The sequence below is a fragment of the Crocodylus siamensis genome, chromosome 2 (assembly GCF_052110815.1).
Source record: "Crocodylus siamensis isolate JL-2025a chromosome 2, ASM5211081v1, whole genome shotgun sequence".
In the NCBI taxonomy this organism is placed as follows: Eukaryota; Metazoa; Chordata; order Crocodylia; family Crocodylidae; genus Crocodylus; species Crocodylus siamensis.
The window spans coordinates 217,748,110-217,770,488 of NC_143396.1; the positions used below are offsets into that span (position 1 = coordinate 217,748,110).

The 22,379-nt window shown below is 47.9% G+C and overlaps 1 protein-coding gene across 7 annotated transcripts in view; it reads left to right on the forward strand.

The window, feature by feature from the left end:
- Positions 1–22,379, forward strand: part of TSPAN18 (tetraspanin 18) — a 207,477-nt gene that overhangs the window by 23,486 nt on the left and 161,612 nt on the right. For 6 of the 7 annotated variants that reach the window (XM_090032985.1, XM_090032982.1, XM_090032988.1 and 3 more), the window contains exon 2: positions 18,768–18,882. The exons of the other annotated variant lie outside the window; for it this stretch is intronic. The gene's annotated coding sequence lies outside the window, so the exon portion shown is untranslated. The remainder of the gene's footprint in view (positions 1–18,767; positions 18,883–22,379) is intronic. 7 annotated transcript variants of the gene reach the window in all.

Here is a 22,379-nt window from a genome sequence, read left to right on the forward strand (position 1 = left end):
CGCTGTACTCGGCCTTGGTGAGGCCGCAACTGGAGTACTCCATCCAGTGCTGGGCTCTGCAATTCAAGAAGGATGTGGAGGACCTTGAGAGAGTCCAGAAGAGAGCTGCACATGTGATCAGGGGCTAGGAGAACAGGCCTTATGAAGAGAGGCTGAGAGCCATGGGACTCTTCAGTCTGGAAAAGCGCAGGCTCAGGGGGGACCTGGTGGCTGCCTATAAATACATAAGGGGTATACATCAGGATCTGGGAGAACGTCTGTTCACCAGAGCGCCCCAAGGAAAAACAAGGACCAATGGTCATAAACTCCTACAAAACTGTTTTAGGCTAGACAGAAGAAAAAATTTCTTTATGGTCTGAGCCCCTAAGACCTGGAATAGACTCCCTCCAGAAGTGGTGCAGGCACCTACTCTGGACTCATTCAGAAAACAGTTGGATGCTTATCTTGCTGGGATCCTTTGACCCTAGTTGACTTCCTGCCCCTGGGGCAGGGGGCTGGACTTGATGATCTTCTGAGGTCCCTTCCAGCCCTAACGTCTATGAAATCTATGAAATGATAGGGCACATTTGCTGCCATCAAATAACATGATGCTTTATTACGCGAGCATTTTGAATATACCCATCACCACAATAAAGGGTACCCGTGCCAATTTTTACATTTTAAAACTGAGGGACTGCTGAAGTTCTTGAAGGGAAATTTAAGCCCTTGGCCCCATCAGTAGGGACCTACCGAGTTTGCATTTCACGATTTTACAGAAACTGCAAATTTGAATGTGCCCTGGGTAAAATGGTGGGCTCTGCAAGTAACTGCCTATAGCTGCCATGCCTCTTGCTGCCAGTAGCCCCACTCCACCCCTTCTGCCTTCTCCTCATCCACCTTTCCCCCTTGCTCCAAGACTGCAGGGTTTCCCTCCCTTTTCTCTGTTTGCTGGTACATTTCATAGTTTTCATAGACATTAGGGCTGGAAGGGACCTCAGGAGATTGAGTCCAGCCCCTTGCCCCAAGGGCAGAAAGTCAGCTGGGGTCACTGTACCCTTTTTTTTTTCTAGGAGCCGACCAAAATTATGGAGCCCGCTGTTTGGGGATGGCCTGAAACTACAGTTTAATTACCTGATTAAGCCTAGGGAAGCTATTAATCCACACTTAATAACACATGGATTAATGGCTTTCCTGGGCTTAATCAGGGTAATTAAAGTGCAGTTTCAGGCCATGTGGCAATCTGTGGGGTGGGACAGGTCTGCTGGGGCACCTCGGCCAATCAGTGGCATAGGGTGGGGGCCCGCCATGCTCAGCTTGCCAAGATGGTGGCCAGCCCCATGATCTGCCCACAAAATCCTTGAGTGTGGTAGAACCCTACCCATTAGGTGTCAAGCACCCACAATTTCCAGTGCCTCAGGCTTTTAGGAAGTGCTTGTCAAAGGTCCAGAGAATTCATAACTTCATTTGAAGTCACTGCAGCTGTGTAGGTTCAACACCTCTGAAAAGAAGGCTGTCTATGTGTGCGTCTTGACCTGTGAGGCACGATTGCCAGTCTGTCTCCCAGGGTTCTGCAGTGTCTGGGAAGAACCACACAACTTTAATCGGATTGCCCTGTAGTTGTTTGTTAATTAAAGCCAAGCTGCTGCACACAGCCTTTCTGACAGGAGGTGGCCTGCCTTTCTTGAACCACAGGCCTCTGCCTTTCCTGAGTGTGTTTCAGCCTGGCAGCTCCTTGGAGCCTTTTATCAAGGCATTAAAGAACGGAAAAACTTGGTGGTTGCCTCAAACTGAGGAGGAAATGCTGTACTTGAAGGATTAATCTCAGTGCAATGAATTTTAAAGACTTTTTGCTATACGTGTTGTGGAAAGCTATCAAAATGCTAATAGGTCTGCTGTCTTACCTCCAGCAGACTTTCTTTTTAATCCTTTCTATGTCAGGCATAAGGTTAAGGAGGGGGAGGGGGGAATAAGTTGGGGTATTACCTAGGGCAGATCTATGGGGGCGTGCAGTGGTGCAGTCGTACCCCTTTTTGATTCTTGCTGCCATTATAGGGACGAGGGTCCCAGTTCCTTTTTGGGCTGCCAATGAGGATGGCTGTGAGGGTGCTAGTGCAATTCCTTTGGGCTTTTGTAGACTCATTGCTGGTTGTAGAGAGCTGCTTCTACCCTCTGGGAAGAACAGGGCTGAGGTGGGGATGGAATATTGTATGGACTGTCTGACAGCTGAAGCAGCATTGTTACTTAGCACAGCTGGGGTTGCTGCAGCACTGGCTCTGCTGGGTGACCCTAGCATATCTAAGGGCTGGGGGGTGAGTGAGGTGTGAACACAAGGAGCAGGTTTGGAGGGGGCACTAGACAGGGGGAAGCATGAGCCTGTGGCAGGTCAGGGAGGTTCTGTAAGCAGGGTAAGAGAAGGGCATGACCTAGCCACAGCAGCTGGAGCCCATGCCTGTTCCCCAGTGGAGTGCAGGGTGCTCAAGCTATGTTGGGTAACACTGTCCTGTTAAAGTTAGCTTCTTGAGATTGCTGCTGGAGCCCCTGGGCTGGCAGAGACACCTGGGAGAGCTAAGCACAGAGCAGGACGAAGAAGAGTGAACCCATCTGCCACTATCCCTGACTGACCCAGGGCTGTGGTGAGGAGTCCCAGGGCTGCTGCTGCCCTGCTCTAGCCAAAGGCTTTGCGGAGCAGCTGGGCAGGATGTCTGGCTCAGCTGGGGCAGTGGCAGTGGCAGAAGGGTTCCTTCTTCCTGCATCTGCCCTCAGCTGGGGGCGGGGGGTAGAGAGAACCTGCCAGCTGCTTCTGTCTTGGGCTGAGCCCACCACCACATGCAGCTGCTTCTGGCAAATGGAGCCCCTGGCTGATGGGAGACATGAAAGGGCTGGGCAAGGACCAGGTGCTAGAAGAACAGACATACCTTCCACTATAACCTGATGAATAGGGGAGTCCCAGATCTGCTCCTGCTCTACTCCAGCTGTGGACTGTAGGAAGCACTGGTGCAGGTGCCAGGCTCAGCTAGGGACAGCAGCTTTGGCAGCCACAGTGGGTGGGTTCCTCTTTCCTTCCCCTGCTCCCCACCTGATCTCCCTTCCCTCCAATGTCCCCTGCTAGCTCAGGGTGTCCAGCTGCACGTGACCCCTACCCCCACCCATGGTCTGAGGGGCAGCACCAGGGGCATCAGCTACAGCCCTGTTTTCTAAATCCTGGCTTCACCCGTGCATATTAATGGAAAGATAGTTTGGACCAGTTCTTTTTACAGAACTTGAGGTACTCTATTCCATTCCCTCATACCAGGTTGATGCTAGTGCAACTGTTGACTTCAGTTAATTAATAATACTCTTTATTAATCAGCATTAATTACAGAGGAATCAGGCCCCAGGTTAGCAGCAAAGACAATTTTATAGTTGTGCAATGAGACAGTTGTGGCCTCTTAGAAGGAAAATCTGCCTGAGAAGCTAGGGTAAAACTGTGTTGGCAAGCAGTGGTGAGCTGTGGTCTGCTGTGTCTCCACTTCCCAAGCTAGCTCATTTGGATAAGTTTAAGTCATCTATCTTTTTAGGCTGCGGGTGACCCAGTTCAAGTTGGAGGCAGGTGTTGGGTGCTAGGACCTGGTTGCCAACATTTCTCACCACTATGTGGGGAAAACTACCACTGCCACTACTTCTCTCCTCACCGTTGTGGGGAAAGCAACTGGTATTAGAGCCCCACATCCACGAGCCAGGTAGAGCAGCGCTGTGGACCAGATCCACCCTATGGGTTATAGGTTGCCTGGAAAGGTAGTGTTTACACCACTGATTGCACTGTAGATGCACCCTGAGATTCTGACAATTAACATCTCAGGAAAAAGTTTCTCTTCCACTCCTTTTGGAATTTTATCTGGGTTTTTGACATGTCGGGCACATTGTTTTTAACTCGTCAGAGAGCCTCTTTATCTGGTTCCAAACCATAATGGGAATATTTTTATCACTTTGGAAGACTCAGCAACTGGGTTTGTGAGCACTACTGAGATTCTGCCTTTCCCCTAACCCTCTGTAAAGTATCCTAGAAAAATGAATCTCTTTGTGCTTACCTTAAGTCAGGCTTACCCAGGCAATTTCAGCTTCCAGGGGGAATCTGAATCGCTGGGTTGTTGGTTTGTCTTCATTATGCTTTCACTTTTAGATTTCAGTGGACTTCACACTTTTTTTTAAAGTTAATTAAGCCATATACATGCCTATTAAATCACCTTCCCTCATACCTTCAGAGCATCAATGTTTTCTACCTATTTACTGTCTCCCCAACCTCTCCCAGATTAATATCACTGCTAGGGCAGCTGGTGGGAGGAGGGTGCTGTAGCAAAGATGTTTTTTGATGGTGGATAAAAGCGAGTGTAGGAGTTATTGCAGAAGGAAGAAACTAAGTAAAGGCAAGCAAACAATGTCAGTGGGAGACTATAGCTTGTGGAGTAGTCATACCCTCTTCCCTTTCCTCCCAAAATGACAAAATGACTATGTGGGACATTTAAAACTGGACTAAGCATTGAAGAACAGCCTTTGCACAGTAGTCCTACTTTGAAAGACAGGGAAAGTTGAAGCACTGAACTGACAATCAGGAGCTCCCAAAATCTAGTCCTGATGCTTGACACTGGCTTCTTGTGTGGCTCTGGGCAAATCCCTGAATTTGCTAGCACTTTCAATGAAAGACTGCAAGTCTGGATAAAGGGATTTGATAGATACAGCATTTGGACCAAATTCACATGAAGGATTATTGTGTTGTGCTTCAAAATATGGTTTAGGTAATGCAATCTGAAATGAATACAGTCTGCTGAAAATGACTACAGAGGTGTGCATGTGTGTGGAAGAGATACTGCCTTCTATGCCAAGAAATGAAGAACTGGTCAATTGTATGTCAAGGGCTAGATACTGTTGACCAGGGCTGTTCAAGTAGCAGCCCATGAGCTGGCCCCTGAGGGGATTAAACTGTGGCCCCTGGATTCCTGCCCCTCTCCTCCCCCAGCTCCTGCTGCTTCTTCTCTCTTCCTCTGGCTTTTCCTGCTTGCCTGTGTCCCAGGGTGCAGGGCAGCAAAGTGCACCAGGGAAGCCCATTGTTGGGAAGCTGAGGCGAGGGTTGCAAATGCACACAGTGCAGGGAGGCTGCCCATGTGATGTAGTGGAGGGGAAGGGGGAAGCTGCCGTCATGTCCAGGGCAGCAGGGAGGAGACACCCCTGGGACCTGTGGCTCACAGTAGCACAGCTCCCTGCTGGTACAGACCACAGAGAGTGCAGCTTCCAGCCACTTAAAAGCTGGAAAGCTTTGCTCTGAACAGCCTTTGGAGAGTCTCCTTTAGCTCAAACATTCAGGGCTTTTGGAGCAGGAGGATGTGATTGTTCTCCACAGAGCGAGCATGAATTGTAAATGTCCTGACCCATGCTGGCATTAAAATCCTACATTGGTAAATAACATTGTAAATTGTAACATTGGTAAATAACATTGGAAACTGTAACATCAACAAATTACATTGTGAATAATTTTATAAATGTTTCCCTTCCAGTTGTTCTATTTTGGGGTTTTTTCTTTGCATTTCTCTCAGCTCTGTCAGGAGAAATGGCCAGGTCAATTTCACTTGTATTCATAGTCAGTTTCCAATGAGTTCTCTACTGTATTTGTAGTCAGTTTCCAATGAGCTGCTTTCTGAATCTTGTACTTAACAATGGATGATGGATCTAGATCCTGCAGGGGAAAGTTATCTTTTCAATAATAAACTGTCCTCTGAAGTTTTGGCAGTGTTTCATGAATGTTATAGTTTGGGTTTATTGTTTTTTCTGTGTCATATATTATGTTGTGTTCATTGATTTGAAAACAGCGGTACACAACTGCACATAAATAGCCAAACCTATCAGGGACAAGCAACAGTTATGAATGCAGTCCCCTAGGCTATGCAGCAATTCCCCACTCAGATCTCTGAACCCCAAATAATGACCCACCAGTTGAGGCTTGCTGTGTGAGTGGGGGTTGGAAGAATATGGGAATATAAGGGGATAAGAATGGGGGGGTCAAATTGTGTGCATGGCATGTCATCTTGTGCTTCTCTAGTTAATTAACCAGGTAACATCTGGAAGTTAAATATTAAACACAAAGGTACAAATCAAAACATTTCTGAGGAAAGCTTGTCTTTGGAGACAGGCTGCTGGGTGAGCCTGCAACCTGTCATTACTGAGCAGATCAGAGAGTGGGATATGCAGGCTTGCTTTGGTAATAGTATTTAATAGAAAGATGGATTAAACAGACATCTCTCTTTGAGAGGGCAGTGCAGGTGTTCAGATAGAGCGCAGACCTACTTGGAGAGCTTCATTAAGGGCTGCCCATGGGAAATAGTTTTGATATAGAACAGAAGAGGCATGCTGCTGGATTTTTTATTGTTGTTTTTAACTTCATGGGTAATTTTGCAAAACTCAGTCTCCCCTTCTCCTATAGATGGAATGTTTGAAATACACCGATGCTATTAATCAGCAACTGCACATCCTAGCATCCTGCAGCTGTTAGTCATGTGCATGTCGGAGGGGGGTGTGGGGGTGTGGAGATGGAGGAGGCTGCCTCTTATGCTACTTTTACAGGATCTGCTAAAGCTGCAGATTGGCTGCTCCATATCAGTGCTTACTTGGACAAACGTTCTGCATTTGGTACTGTGCACACATTGGGTGCGATCACTACTTAAAGAAGTGAGGCTCTGGAATACTAAAGCTACATGACTATTTAATGACTACTACTACTACTACTACTTTATAAAGGTGCACCAATAAAGATTTTTTGGGCCGATACCGATGGCCAATTATTAACAAGCTATATTGGCCAAAATTGATCCGATTGCTGATAGGCAAGCCCAGCAGCTTCAAGAGCAGCATCCTGCTGGCAAGTCTGTTGGAGGGAAGGGGCATGGGAAAGGAAAAGACATGAACTGGCAGACCAAGCCCCACCCCCACCCCCGTGAGGGAGGGCGTGGGGCTGGGGCAGGGGTAGGCACTGCCCAGCTGGATAGGTCATGGGACAGAGCCATGAGTGGCTGGTTTGGGAAATGCGGGGGTGGGGAGGTGCTGCTGTGTGCACCTCCAGGGAAGGCATGGGGGTCCAGAGGCCGCCCTGGATCTGTGCCTGGGGCAAAGGTGAGCTGCTGCTGGGGCCAGGAGTGGCACCAGGCTTTTCCTGGCAGTGGGTTTGGGCCAGGGCAGTGCTGGGAGGGAGGGCTCGGGGCCGGGGGGGGGGGGGGGGGCTATGGTGAATTTTGTGGTGGTTATAGCCCACCCCATAGCCCCCCTCCCAGCCCCATTGTCACCTGCCCCGAGCCCAGCCCCAGCCCAACTACTGGGAGTAAGAAGGAGTAATGGCCATAAGTTGACAGAGAGTAGATTCAGGCTAGATATCAGGAGGCACTACTTCACAGTCAGGGCGGCTAGGATCTGGAACCAACTTCCAAGGGAAGTGGTGCTCGCTCCTATCCTGAGGGTCTTCAAAAGGTGGCTAGACATTCACCTAGCCAGGGCTGTTTGACCCCAGCATTCTTACCTGGATCCTCCTCTCCCTCCTTGGTCCATAGTCTGAGACTGGGAGGATCGAAGAGAACAACACCTGTGCCCCCAACCCTTTAAGCTCCGCTCCCAAATCCCTGTAGCACCGCATGACCTGGCTGGGAGCACTCTGAGCCGTGTCATTGGTGCCCACATTGATAAGGAACATAGGGTAGTGGTCAGCAGGCTGGAGGAGTTCAGGGATCTTCTCTGCAATGTCTCTGATATCGGCGCCTGGGAAGCAGCAGACTTCCCGGGCTAAGGGGTCAGGGTGGCAGATTGCACCCTCAGTCCCCCTCAGAATGGAGTTTCCAACAACAAACACTTCTGCATCTGGATCAGCTGGGGACAGTTGCACCAACCTGGATCCACCCCTGAATGGGGCCAAGCTGTGCCATCCATGAAAGGAGCAGGAGTGATGTGGGACAGAAGAAAGAAGCAGAGCAAGGCAAGCATTTTATAGCTAATGCCTCTTCACTGCAGCTCTGCCTTGAAAAGGAAGGAGCAGGACTAAACCAAAAACACAGGGACAATTTCATAATAGTGTCTTCATCATTCCCCACTGGTTTGGCCTGATAATGCAGAGAAGCAGGTCTGCCAGTATTATTTCCACTATTTCACACAGGCTATGGCGGTACCTCTCTGGGGTCTAAAGTCAGAAAGCAGCTTCTCTTGCCACTGTGATTTCCATTTGGACCTGGATGGGTAGCATATTGGCACCAGTGTAACCATCTTAGAGCAGGCAGATGATTGCTGGATAAACTCTCAGAATAGCTGCTAGAGTAGATACTATTACAACATCTCACCACTAGGTGGCAAAAGAGCTGATAATAGCCTTTTTGCATTAAGCAAATAGCTAACTCAATAGAAGAAGACATGTGATACCTAATAGGTATAACATACACCAGTGTACTTTTACTTCTAATTTTTCCCAAGGTAACTCTGAATTCATGTTCTAGCAAGTTATAACAGTGTATAGTTGCACATGATGTTCGTTCCTCATGGACACGCACGTAAGGATAGATTACAATGACATAGCCATGTTGTGTGTCCATATCCTTGAACATATCAGCAGTAAGGGCAAAAAGCTACTGAAGAGAGCTGTGGCTTCCATTTCCTCTCCCTCTGCCTACAGATCGGACTACCCACAGAAAGCTGGAGGTAGCTCAGTGAGGAGTCTTGGTTCAGTCACTGGGGGTCATTTCAGAGACAAGCAAGTTTCAAATGTTGTACTAAAGGAGTTGGGCACACTTTAAGTTTCTTTACCCAAGTTATATAGCCATAACACTATGATGGCAGGAGTTATGTGGCTAAATTCACTGTTGAGGGCTCCCTGCTTTCTAAAAATAAAAGGAAAGAAACTACTACACTATTCCCCACCCCGTCCTACAAATACCTTTTGCATGATTCCACTGCAGTTCCGCTCTTGTAGTCACATTTTACGTGATTCCAGGCTGCTGAGACATGTTTAATTGTCTACGGGTGATATCCAAGATCCATAGAAGTACAAAAGGCTAAATTCATCTCCAGGATAACTAAGTCATGTAAGCCATTACAGCAGACCATTAAGTGAATTCTAGAGTGCTTAGGAAAAGTCCAGGTCAAGGAGTGCAGATCATTCCTTAGTGTGCATTTAAATGAGCAAATTTGAATCCAGTTAAGTCACCCTGGAACAGAATTATAGTATGTGAAGCTGGAATCCCTTTCCTAAGGAAATGCAATTGATTAGGGGAGAGACGGCACTGTTTATTCCTAGCAAGTATCCTGGACACGAGGGCTATTTGTACAAATCTACATTTGTAGATGTACTCACCATTTTCTAAACCATGTTAAGTGATTTACATTACACAGTTCAAATTAAATTTCAATTCAAATTAAGGGTTAATAGACAATTGTGAGCATTTGCCCCCTTCTTCACAGACCAGTAGGCCATGTGCTTGGGCAAGGCTGGGGGGCTTAGTCAGGATACTGATACTTAGTCACAGTGAGGTATTCCTGGCAGGTGAGATTTTGCAAAGGTGTTACTTTGCGCCTCTCTTGTGTTGCAAAATGCTTGCCTGCATTCCTAAGGAATGTTTATCTGAGTTCCTAAGGACTATTTTTCTAACAGCAATATGGTATACACAGTTTAAATGGCCAGATTTGGACTTCCCTAGTCTGCATTAACTTTAATTCTCATTCAGTGAGAATTAATACATTCAGACTGGAGCCAATTTTAATTCAGACTACAGACATCCACGTGTACATAGTGATAGCTGTACTCCAGATTAAACCTAGAAAATGGTAACGTTTATTAACAGCCCCGGAATCCAAGCCTCCAATTTGCAGTCTAAAGCTAGTCAAAGCACCTTTCCATTAACAGATTATTTGCTGAAAACTACAGTTTTAAATTGATCCCAGACTATCTGTGAATTCAGGTTCAATTGAAATAATTTGGGCCAAAAAAAAGATCAGAGACCTAAAAGAAGGTCCACTGACAAAATGGAGGTTTTGTTGCTTCATCCCCCTGGGATACAGTAGAGGTCAGTAGCTGGGAAACTGATGTGGGTAATCCTGGTTCAAACCCCTTTTTTGACCCCATATATTCCATGGTGACCAAGGACACACAGGGGTGCATCCCTCGTTCAGTCAACCAGCCTATGGAAGCAGCAGCAGGGGACTTATTTTTAAGTCCTTGAAGCAAGTGAGAATCCCCCCTGCCTTCCCCTCCATCCTCAGCAGCACTTTCCCTCCCCTTCCCCCACCCACTGCTGCTGCTTTCTCCAGCTGTTATAAGAGTGAGGTGGAGGGAGCTCCAGAGCTGATCTTTCCCACTCTAGCCATGTATCCCTAGGTGTTGGGCTCAGCCAGGGACAGCAGCAGGTGGGTCCCTCCTCCCTGCTGTGTCCCATCCCCACAACCCTCCCATTGTTCCCTACCAACTAGGGAGCAGGTGTAGGGGGTGGGGGATGGAAAAAGGGGAAGGGAACCTACCCACTACCTCTGCTGTCACTAGCTGAACCTAGCTCTATGTGCAACCCAGCTGCAGCAGGACGGAGCAGCTCTGGAGCTGCCTCTCCTGCCCCAGAGTCAGCAGCAATGAGTGGGGGTCTGGGAGGGGAGAAAGGAATGGTAGAAGAAGGGATGTGCTACTGAGCATGGAGGGGAAGGGAGTGGGGAGAGAATTTTCTTACCGTCTTGTAGGGTCGCCAACCCTCCAGGACTGAAAAATGATAGGGCATTCCTTAAATATTAAATGTTGCATCTGATTTATACAGTAGTCCAGGGGGTGTTTAAAATGTATTAGTAATGTACATTTGCCTTTCTGATGTAAAGTCTATGCACCATAATCTGTAACTGATATATGCAAACATGTGGACACAGTGGCATTCTGGAAACCTCCCAGAATAGATTTAAACAGAGTTGGCAACCCTACCATCTTGAGGGACTTAATGTTCCCAGTTGCTGCTCCTGTGGCCCAGTCTGCTGGCCCTGGTGTGTGTGTGGTGGGGGGGCGGGGAGGAGGGCAGGTGTCACAGGCAGAGCAGAGTGTGCAGCCACCCTTATAGTGCAGGTTGCTGGTCCTGTACCCCCCTTTATGAAACCCTGGATCTGCCCATGAGGACAGTGCCCTACCCACCTAGGGGAGAATGCACTTCTCTCACTCTGTCCTGGTCAAACTTGCAGCTGGTATAAAATACTGAAACACTAATTGGAACAGAGAATGTGAGGAAAAAGAACAACTCCTTAGGCATGGATGCATGGACAAGTTACTGGAAGATAAATGAGGGTGGGGTTTTACAATGCCTCAGCTACTCCATGGTAGCTTCTCATACGCAAACTCTTTTAATGAACTAGCTTTGTCCACTGCCTTGGAATTTAGCTGGGAAGGGAAGGATTTAAATTTCACTTCTTGATCCAAAGAATAGTTAAATATTCATTTAGTATATTAGTATTAAGTATTAGTAGCTAAAGCAGTAGAGGTGCACCAATACATGAGTCCATATTGTATTGGCACTGATAAAAGGAAATTTGACATTATCAGCAATCGACTTTTTTGGCTCATGTGGCCAATAACGTCGCTGATAAATGCCACTTGCATGGGTACAGCCACAGCATGCACATGTCCAGCAGTGCAGCCCAGCAGCTTGAAGCACAGCATCCAGCTGGTAAGTCTGTTGGAGAGGAAAAGGGGTGGGGGAGGGAAGGGGCATGTGGGCAGGGGCAGACTGAGGCCCCCACAGTGAGGGAGCGAGTGGGGCTGAGTCGGGCAGGGGCAGTCACTGCTCAGCTAGGGCAGGGTAGGGTGTGGGACCAGGCATCCGGTCTGGGAGACATGGGGGCATGTGCCCCCCAGATCTGTGCACAGGGTAAGGGCAGACTACTACTGCAGGCTGGGGACGGTACTTTGTCTTCCCAGCAGGGGGGTTTCAGAGACTGCAGTGCTGGTGTCGTCGGGAAGGCTTTGGCTTCCATGACCACAGCCTGCTCTTTGGAGAGAGAGGCAGTGAGCTGCTGGAAAGGGATGGCCTCCACCTCTCTCTGCTAGAGAGGAGGCTCTTTACAGCCAGACTGACTGACCTGCTCCACCGGGCTTTCAGCTAAGCCTGTTGGAGGGACTACTGCCACTGCTGGCTTGCTGAGCAACCCTTGCAAAGCCAGCAGGCTAAGGTAGTCAAGGGAGCCCACCCCTGCCCCAGCCCTGGAATGAACTGTAGGCAAGGCAAGGGCCCCCAAAGGGACACTTGCGTGCCTATACACAAATGCCAGGAGCTTGGGGAATAAGCAGGATGAACTTGTCCTCCTGCTAAATTCAAATAATTATGATGTGATAGGGATAACGGAGACCTGGTGGGACTCCACCCATGACTGGGCCATGGGTATAGATGGCTATAACCTGTACAGAAGAGAGAGAGTGAACAAAAGGGGCAGGGGTGTAGTTCTCTATGTTAAGGAAAGCTACGTGTCCCTGCAAGCTGACATTGGTGCCCAGGGTGGATGACTTGAGACCCTCTGGGTGAAAATCCATGGGGAACACGGCACAAGGGACACAACGGTGGAAGTCTATTACACACCTCCCACCCAGGATCAAGACCTCGACCAGGAGTTCTCCAGGGAGTTGGCTGAGGCCACATGCTCCCAGTGCATGGTTGTCATGGGAAACTTCAACTACCCAGACATCATGTGGGAAGAGCGCTCGGCCAAATCCGAGCAGTCACATAGCTTTCTCTCATGCATAGATAAGCTCTGTCTGACGCAGGAAGTCTACGGGCCGACAAGAGGAAAAGTGCTGGTCGACCTGGTACTGGCAGCCGGGGATGACCTAATCAGTGATATAATGATCAAAGGGAACCTGGGTGACAGTGACCATGAGCTGATCACCTTCACCATCTGCCATGAAGCTGGCAAGTCAGTCAGTAATACAGAAGTCCTTGACTTCAGGAAAGCTGACTTTGACAAGCTAAGGAGGCTTGTCATTGAGGCCCTAAAGGGCCACAACCCAAAGGGGAGAGGAGTGCAGGATGAGTGGTTGTTCCTCAAGGGAGCAATTCTGGATGCACAAGCAAAGTCAATCCCGTCTTGGAGGAAAGGCAGCAAAAGGGCACAGCAGCCCCGTTGGCTCTTTAGGGAACTAGCGGACGTCCTGCATCTTAAAAGAAAGACCTGCAAAGGATGGAGAACTGGATCCAGCACCAAGGAGAATTGCTCTGCACTGGTTCAGACCTGCAGGGAACAAATAAGGAAAGCCAAGGCTGCGATGGAACTCCAGCTAGCTACAAATATCAAGGACAATAAAAAGTCCTTTTTTTAGATATGTGGGGAGCCAGAGGAAAAGCAAGGGCACCATTGGACCCCTGCTAAATCAGATGGGACAACTGACACCCAGGAAAAGCGAACTTGCTAAAAATGGGTCTTTTGCATCATTTTTTCACCAGTCCCATGGGACCCCCCTGCCCTCTACGGGGTGGGGAGGCCTGGGTGAGGGAGCTCCCTTACCCTCCATCAGTGCTGGCCTTATGAAGGAACACCTTGAGAAGCTGGATACCTTCAAGTCAGCTGGCCCTGACAGTTTACACCCCAGGGTACTCAAGGAACTGGCAAGCATCAGTCTGACCTCTATCCTGGGAAAGGTCTTAGAAAAAATTTATCAAAGAGGCCATCCTTAACAGACTGGCTGGTGGCAACATCCTAAGGGATAGCCAGCGTGGGTTTATTGCAGGTAGGTCTTGCTTGACCAATCTCATTTACTTCTATGACCGGGTGACCTATCATCTGGACAAGGGAGAAGAGATTGATGTCATATATCTTGACTTTGAAAAAGTCTTCAATCTGGTATCCCATGATCACCTCTAGGCAAAACTGGCTAACTGCAGCCTCGGCCTCACCACGATCTGCTGGCTGGGGAATTAACTCTGCGGTAGGACTCAGAAGGTGGTGGTGGACGGAAGTCAATCGTCGTACTGCACTGTGACCAGGGGGGTCCCTCAAGGCTCTGGCGTTGGGCCTATACTATTTAACATCTTCATTAATGACATAGACATTGGTATCGGAAGCGAACTGGCCAAGTTCAGATGACACTAAACTTTGAGGCAAAGCATCCACACCAGAAGACAGGCAGGTGATCCAGGCTTATCTGGACAGGCTCAGCAAATGGGCAGACGAGAACTTGATGGTGTTTAACTCCGAAAAATGCAAGGTTCTCCACCTTGGGAGGAAAAACCTGTAGCGTGCTTATAGGCTTGGCAGTGCTATGCTGGTTAGCACTACAGATGAAAGGGACTTAGGGGTCCTGATTTGACCACAAGATGAACGTGAGCCCTCAGCGTGATGCTGTGGCTAGTAAAGCGAGCAAAACGCTGGCCTGCATCTATAGGCGCTTCTCAAGTAAATCCCAGGACGTCATTCTCCCCTTACTCGGCCTTAGTGAGGCTGCAGCTGGAGTGCTGCGTCCAGTTTTGGGCTCCACAATTCAAAAAGGATGTGGAGAAGCTTGAGAGAGTCCAGAGAAGAGCCACGCGCATGATCAGAGGTCAGGAAAGCAGACCTTACGACGACAGGCTGAGAGCCATGGAGCTCTTTAGCCTGGAAAAGCACAGGCTCAGGGGTGATCTAATGGCCACCTACAAGTTTATCGGGGTGACTACCAGTATCTGGGGGAAAGTCTGTCATCCCTTGGGTGCTCTGGTGAACAATGTCAAATGGTCACAGACTCCTCCACAACTGTTTTAGGCTGGACGTAAGGAAGAATTTCTTTACTGTCCAAGACCCCAAGGTTTGGAATAGGCTGTTGCTGGAGGTGGTTCAAGCGCTTACCTTGAACACCTTCAAGAGATATTTGGATATTTATCCTTCTGGGATCCTATGATCCCTGCTGACTTCCTGCCACTCGGGCAGGGGGCTGGACTCGATGATCTTCTGAGGTTCCTTCAAGCCCTAGCATCTATGAATCTGTAAGGCCTGGAACTATTCCTGCTCTGCTCTAACCAGCAGGGTTCAAATGACACTTTGACTCTTGTGGGGGTCTGCAAAAAAAATTGGGCTGCCTGTCACAATGCCCTAATAAAATCGGAGAAACCCCCCCCCCCGGTTATGATTTTCAGATCTTACAGGGGGCTGTCATCTCTTATGGGGGGGCTCTGCCCTCCCCAAGCACCCCTCTAATTTGAACCCTGCTAACCAAAGACTGCAAGCAGTGGCTATATGGGATGCCAAACAGTGGTGGTTTGCAGGTTTCCAGCACTTGCTTTCCGCCCCTGCTGGCTAGGAGCAGGCACTGTAAGGAGGAGCCTGTGTGCTGCTCCACTGTCTCCAGCAGATGCAGGCATGGGGGCAGGGGAAAAGGGGCAGAGCTGCTTCTGACCGACCTGCTCTTGCCCCACACTGTAGGGAACAGCTGTGTGAAGCTGTGTGAAGTTCCTAGATCAGATGGAGAAAGCAGCGGCAGTGCCTAGGTTCCTCTTTCCAGTGCCTGTTCTTGGCCAGTGGGGAATACTGAGGGAAAGGAGGGCAGGGAGCAGGGTCTAGTAGGAGGAAAAGGCATGCCACTGCTGTTGTCCCCAACCAAGCCTAGCTCTCTGCACAACTGCTTCCCACACCCCCGGCTGGAGTGAGTAGGAGCAGCTCTGCTATCCTTTCATCCCCAGGTCAGCTGAGAACAGTGGCAGCAATGATATAAGGGAGTGCCCCTCTACTCCACCTCATGTGACTGCTCCCTGTCTGGTTCCTCCAGGTCCCCTGCTGACCAAGTGGCTCCAATCACATCTTGCTTTCATCCTTCTATGCTTTGAGGGGCAGTGTGCTGCATCCACTTTTAGTAAATCCCAGATCTGCCCATGGCCCATCCTACTTGTCATCCCTCTTTCTTTTTTGCTGCAGTTTTCTAGAAACCAGGGCTGATTTTGTCTTTCACATGCGTAAGGGTTTTAGTGTCTGGCATTTGTGACATGGATCACTGCATGTGGCAGAAAGCACGTGCACACAAATTCATACGCAGCCAGCTTTCCCTGCACAATGAAGATTTGGTTAAATGGGAATTACGTTTAATACTGGATTTAAATTTCTCATAGTTGGCTGGTAATAACCTGATCTCAAGGGCTGCAAGCAGGCAGTCAGTGTTCTGCTCAAGGCAGTTAGTGTTTGCAAAACCTGAAAGAAATTGAATTTTGATATTGAGGAAACTTTAATTAGAGCCTTTTTAAAATACAGTATATGTACTTTCTAGTCCTATCTTGAATGTAGGCTTTTTAATTTCTTTAATGTATGACATTCACCTAGGCTTCTGGGCCTGATAAACATTTGACAGTAATATTTTTTTCTTGCATTTTGAGGAGCTTAGAGCAATTGATCAGCTTTATAAATGTATAAATTGCAATCTGGAAGCTGATAAAGTGAAGTCTTTAGGGCAACAGAGAGAGAAGTCTGCAGATATTTAGCCATTTCACTAATAGGATTTTCCCTTACAGCTAACAATGGGTGGAAAATAGTGGGTATACTTTTTGCAGGCTCATAGTTTGCATCTTCAAAAAGGGAGGCAGGCATGAAGATCTGCTCTCATTTTTTCACTTGTTGGACAGGAGTTTGACTGACTAGCCTGAGTTTAGAGGACTACTGGACAAAGGATAATTTCCATTCTCCACAGATTTCCTAAAGCCATGATTATATGGCTTTCCTCCTGCCCCCTGGTGTTGTCTCTGGATTTAGGACCCAGATGCCTTGTTTCGGGAGGACAGATGCCTTCTTCTAGGGTGGGGGGAGGGAGGAGGGAGGGATGACCCACCCTCAGACTGACCACAACCTTTCCATTCGATAATAGGCAAATTTACTGATACACAGTGATAACAGAAAATAAACAATACAGACAATCAATCAATTCTATAGCTGCCAATCCTAGGGCTCTCATCAGAGTTAAGATGCATCTGGCCAGGACTCAGGCTTCACTCCTGAGGTTCTCTCTTAGGTGTCAGATGTCAGCAGCCTGAAGGTGGGATGCCAAGGGCCCCCCCAGTGGGGTGGATGAGACAGGCTGGTGGTGTGCCCTCTGTCCATGGTGGCCTTGGGGAGCCCTCCCAGAGGCCAGGGATGGGTGACCCTCTCAGGGAGGAGGATGGGAAGGAGGACCTGGGCCCTTTGCTGTTCTCAGGTCTCTGCTTTTGTAGTCTTTCCTCCTCCTGATGACTTTTCATCTGTGGCTATCGTTGATTGGTCTCTCTCTCTGGTCATCACACTGTCCATATCATGTGTTGTCAGACAAAATTCCATTTTCATAAACCTATCACAAGCCCACATCCTAATCTGGGGCTTTACTGGTGTCCTAATTTGGTCTGTTCCCCTAAAACCAGAAAACTCCGCTGCACTGCTCTGAGGCCTTGTAAGCTGGTGCCACTTTATCTCATGTTATGGAACAGTGTGGTACACGCCTCCACTTTCCCAGGCTGTGTGTGTATCCATTGGCCTTGTTGTGTTAAAAGTTCAGAAAACTGTATGAGACCCATGGCTTTTAGGAATCAGTTAGCCCCTGCTGCCCACCGTGAACCATTCTAATGAATATATATATTCAAGTCAATTCCCCAAAAGCAAACCTTTAAATACTATTTTAAGCCATCACCTACATCCACTGCCAACAAAATAAGGCCTATCCATATACTCCTGCTGCTACACATCAGAAGCTGGCTGTTAGATAATGCAGATGGCTATGGGGTGGATCTGAGCAGTTTGTGGTTTTGAGCTGCCTCCTCCTCCTTTCCTATTGTTCTTGGGCTCCCAACCTAAGCATGGCCCTCAGGCACATGTCCCAATATAAGTGTACCTCTAGCCAGCAGTACAGTGCATCTGGGGCCTAGAAGAAAGGCATATAGACCAACAGTTATTTACAGCTTATTGATTCTGTGTCACAGCAGTGGCACAAGCTTAGGACAGCCCATAGGATATTCTGCTTTGCATTAATGACTGAAGATCCCTCTGAGTATCCCATCTCCATTCCAGGTTCAGTCAAGGTCTATATGAGCTTCAGAGACTGGAAGGAGATGAAGAACAGTTGTCAGGGGTTGGTGTGGGAGTTTGCCTTGCCAGTTCCCATGTTATGTCAAGCAAGATGGCTTATTTGGAGAGCTGTCGCCCTGGTGGAGTGTGGAGAGCACTTTTGCCAAAACTGATAACCTCCAGCTTTTCATTTCTTTTGTTTAAAAGCACCCCAAATATTTTGAATCACTTCGTAGGTTGTTTTTCTGCCTCTGCTTTGTTTGTCCTCTTTGCTAAAGATGCTTTCCCTCTCATTGCATTTGTATGCAAAAAACCTGTTATCAAATTATCATCATAATCCTCTTAAAACAGATACGCTTCAAAGCATTTACTGTCACTGTCTCTGAGGCCCCTATTACCATAAAGCAGGCGGTCTCCTCTGAGGTTTGAAGTTCCCTTGCATAACTCTAGGTTTACTCCGCTAGCTCTCTCTGGATGTGAAGTAGAGAAACAGATTGAAATCTTGCCTTCCCAAGGCTCAGAGTCCGTGTGACGACTTGATTAAGATTTGAAAGACGGCAGCTTTATTTCATCCATTATTTCTAACATTTTTCTCCCCTTCTTTGTTCTTGGGGAATGGGAAAGTGTCAGAAATGTTTGAGCAAATGGGATTCAGATCTTTCCCTGTATCCTGTGCCTGGAAAGTTGTTGTGAAAGATCCTATTTTAGTAGCCTGTAGAAAAGCCGGAAGCCAGTTTAATCCATTATCTTTCAACTCCTTTTATTTATTTTCTCCTCCTCCTCCTCCACAGAGATTAACAACAAGGAGAACCGGATAGAGAGGGAATCTGGAAGAGCTTGGTGCCCAGCCCCAGCGTGAAGGATAGGAGATATCTATGTGAACCACACCACTGCCTGGGCAAAGAGGTTTGTTTTGGTTAATTAAGACTATTCAGCCTTGTTTGGATAAGAGCCCTTAGCCCCCTCAAGGAGCCAGGGAACCTGGCTTATTAAGGGTTTGCAGCATCTCGTAGTCCCCCTTGAGTGTGTTACCTGTTGATTTGCTTTGTTATCTTAGCCATTTGGAATACTATTACTATTATTTTGGTGTGATTATTGGGCTGGGCTGGAATGGGCAAAGTGGACAAAAATCAAGGGATGACTCTGTGACTTAGTGCTGAAGCAGGTGCTGATGGATTTTTGAGGTCTTGTTGGAGTCCATTGATTTCTACACATTCAAAAATCCAAGATGTTTGCACATTAACAGTGTTGCAATGATTATTTGGCTTTTTATGGACCTAGAAGGGATCAGTAAAACTCCTTTGAACAGAATCTGAAAGGTGAGGCTTAAGACTGAAACCATTGTATAAACAACTGTGAAAGGGGCCCTTGAGTTTTTACTGTGTAAATTGTGAAAGTACCTCTGGTGGAAACTTTCCACCCTCAATGTGATTATTAGACTAGGAGGGTGAATCTAATCATATTCCCTCAGGCCAATCCATCACTGAAGGCACATATGGGAATTAAGGTGGGGTGTCTGTAGAATTCTTACATGCTCAAAATCTGTCTTGCATAGAAAAGTTTTGTGATAGATGTGTATGCTTGAAATCTATTTGGTGCATCTATGCATGCAATGAAGGTGATGCAATAAACTCTTAAGCAGTTTGAACAGGAGTTAACTGCTCCCGGGAGCAGTGTCTACCTGTGCATCTGTAACAGCAGCACTTTGATCCAGGGTACAGCAGCTCTGGGCTGAAGGGGATATGTGGGGGAGGGATGGAAGAGGTCTGGGCTTCAGGTAGCTGCATCGGGCAGTGGAGGGGCTGGCTGGGGCACAAGGTTCAGGTAAGAGTCTGGCCCCCAGCTGGCTGGGGGGACTGGGTGCTAGTTACACCAGCAAACCCCATCTACATGTGCCTTTGATCACACATAATGCCTTTGCTGTAAGAGAGAACTGTCCCTGACACTACTATCTTACAGCAGAGTTAATTAGTTTACTGCTCCCTAATACTGGCGCATGTGTAGACTGTGACGCTTTGCTGTGGAGCTGATTAGTCAACTCGGCAGTAAAGTGCATGTGTAGATATACCCATTATCTCCTAGTTTACTTCTTGTCTGTATTATTGCCCCTCTCTATATTAGAGACTATTAGCGAACTTTTTTTGCCGCAGCTGCAGCTGATTCGACTCCATGTAATGATGAAAGCTCTAATGGAGACAGACCACTAGCATTTTAGGTAATGTGATCAGAAGCAAGTCCAAGATTTTATACAGGGAGTGCAAGGGCAGCAATGCACCTCCTGCTTCCAGCCTCCTTCTCCACACCCCTCAACAAAAGCGGGCAGATCATGCCACAGAAGCAGCAGTCAGGGACAATTTTTAAGTCCAAAGGAAGATAAGAATTCCACTACCTGCCTTTTCCTCCCTGTTTGAACCCAAGTCCACTCCCCTCCCCTACCGTTCGCCCCTCCCTTGTCTGCCACTGTCTGTGCAATCTCAGGGGAAGGGGGTCTTCTCTCCTACTCCAGCTGTGCTGCACAGGGCCTGGCCTGGGGCAGCTGCATTGGCAGCTGGTGGGCAGGTTCCCCCTCCTCACACCTGCTCCCAGGCTGGTGGAGAACACCCCAGAGGACCAGGCAGGGAGAGAGAAACCTGCCTGGCTGCTGCAGCCACTGTCACTGCTGTTGTCTTGGGCTAAGCCCAGCTCCTTTGCAGCTAAGCTGGAGCAGGGCTGGAGTTCCCCTTATCCCCAGGATTGCATGGACAGTGGACACCTTTGAGCAGTGGCAGGCAGGGGAGATGGGAATGTGAAGGGGAAGTGCCTCTGAGCAAGAAAGGGAAGGAAGGGGGAGGAATTCTTACCTTTTTTGTGACTTAAAAAAATTCCTGGCTGCTGTTGCTGCCATGTGGTCAGAAAGGGGAGATGGGGGGTAGCTGTGCTGCTATACCCTGTCTAGATCCATTCCTAAGCATGCTTTTTCTGCTCAGGTCTAATGGACACAATGTCTAATACACCCCATATAATTGTCAGTGTAGGGACACACTGGCTTTAACAACAGGGGAAAAGTGTTTTGCAGACTTTCCCAAGTAACAGGCGTAACTATGATGTCAGTGGCCACATCTGAGGTTGTACTATGCTGTGTTCTGTCCTTTACTGCTTTATGCAGATGAATGTGGTGGGATGGTCTATAACACTAGATGTTATATACAAGTTGTCTGTATCTCTTTTTTTCATGGCTCAGCTGTTCCATTATCATGTCTGATAAGCGGGTGTGTGATTTGAAGTAGAGCTGTCAGCCAGAACCCAAGGCAAGCAGTAGTCCCATGTGTACAGTTTGGGGGCAGCTCAGTTTCTTTCCTGATAACTCTCTGCCTCCCGCGGCAGTACAGTGCGCGCTTCTCCTAAACCATAATCATAATCCTCTTTTCAGCAGGCACCGCTATCCCCACAGGAAGCATTAGCAATATCACAGAGTATGGAGACTTCATTGTTCCCCTAATCTGGAAAGGGAGCTGAGACGTGACAGAGAAAACTTTAACCTGTTCAGTGCCTCTGTTTTGAGTCATTTTTGCTGTGTGTGGAAAACTGGGAAGCCTCTTCACTGAAGATAAACCAAAGTAACTGTGTCCCACCAAGGACAAACTTCACAGGCTTATCTTACTCTATGAAATTCATGAGGGGGCATGTCCTTGAATTTGCCTGCATTCGATACACCCTGTTACTGTGTATATGGGAGTAATGAGCTTATTTAAGGGAAATTGGAACTTCTCAGCAGCTGGCTCCAAAATGGCAAAGCATGAAGGCCAGGGATGACAGTAGTATTGTTGTTATTTAAGGACCAAGTAAATGCTTGGGACAATGCAAAGGAAGTCCTGGACATTGTCTTAGGAGGGAAGGGGTGGGGAACTGAACAGAAAGACAGCTTAAATCAAAGGAAGGATTTGAAAGGAGGGCTGATGGGCCCTTTGGGCATTGGAACACTCGTCACCCCAAGCAGAGGGGGCGGTGGACACATTTTGAAAATGGACACATCTTTCTTATTTAAAAAAATGATTTTTTTTTTTTTTTTTTTTTAAGCTATTTGCATCTCTGGGCTGAGTGTGAGTATGCCCTTGGAGGCCTGGCAGTCTGAGAGACCAGTGTGAAACTGACTGAAAGCCACGCTCCAGCTTGCTGTAATAGGTTGTACTTCGCCCATGCAGAGAGGCTTAGCATAAAATCTGTGTGTCATTTAAGTGCCTCTGTAGGCCTGCATGGGCCATGAATGCACATAGGCCATGCATTTTACCTCTGGTCAGGATGGAAATTCACTCCTAATGAACAATGTGGATCTACCCTGCTGCTTCTCTGACTCCTTTCCTAAAATCTGATCACGTTTGCCTCTGCACTGGCTCTTGCATTGTGTTTCTTCCTGACAAGGTCCA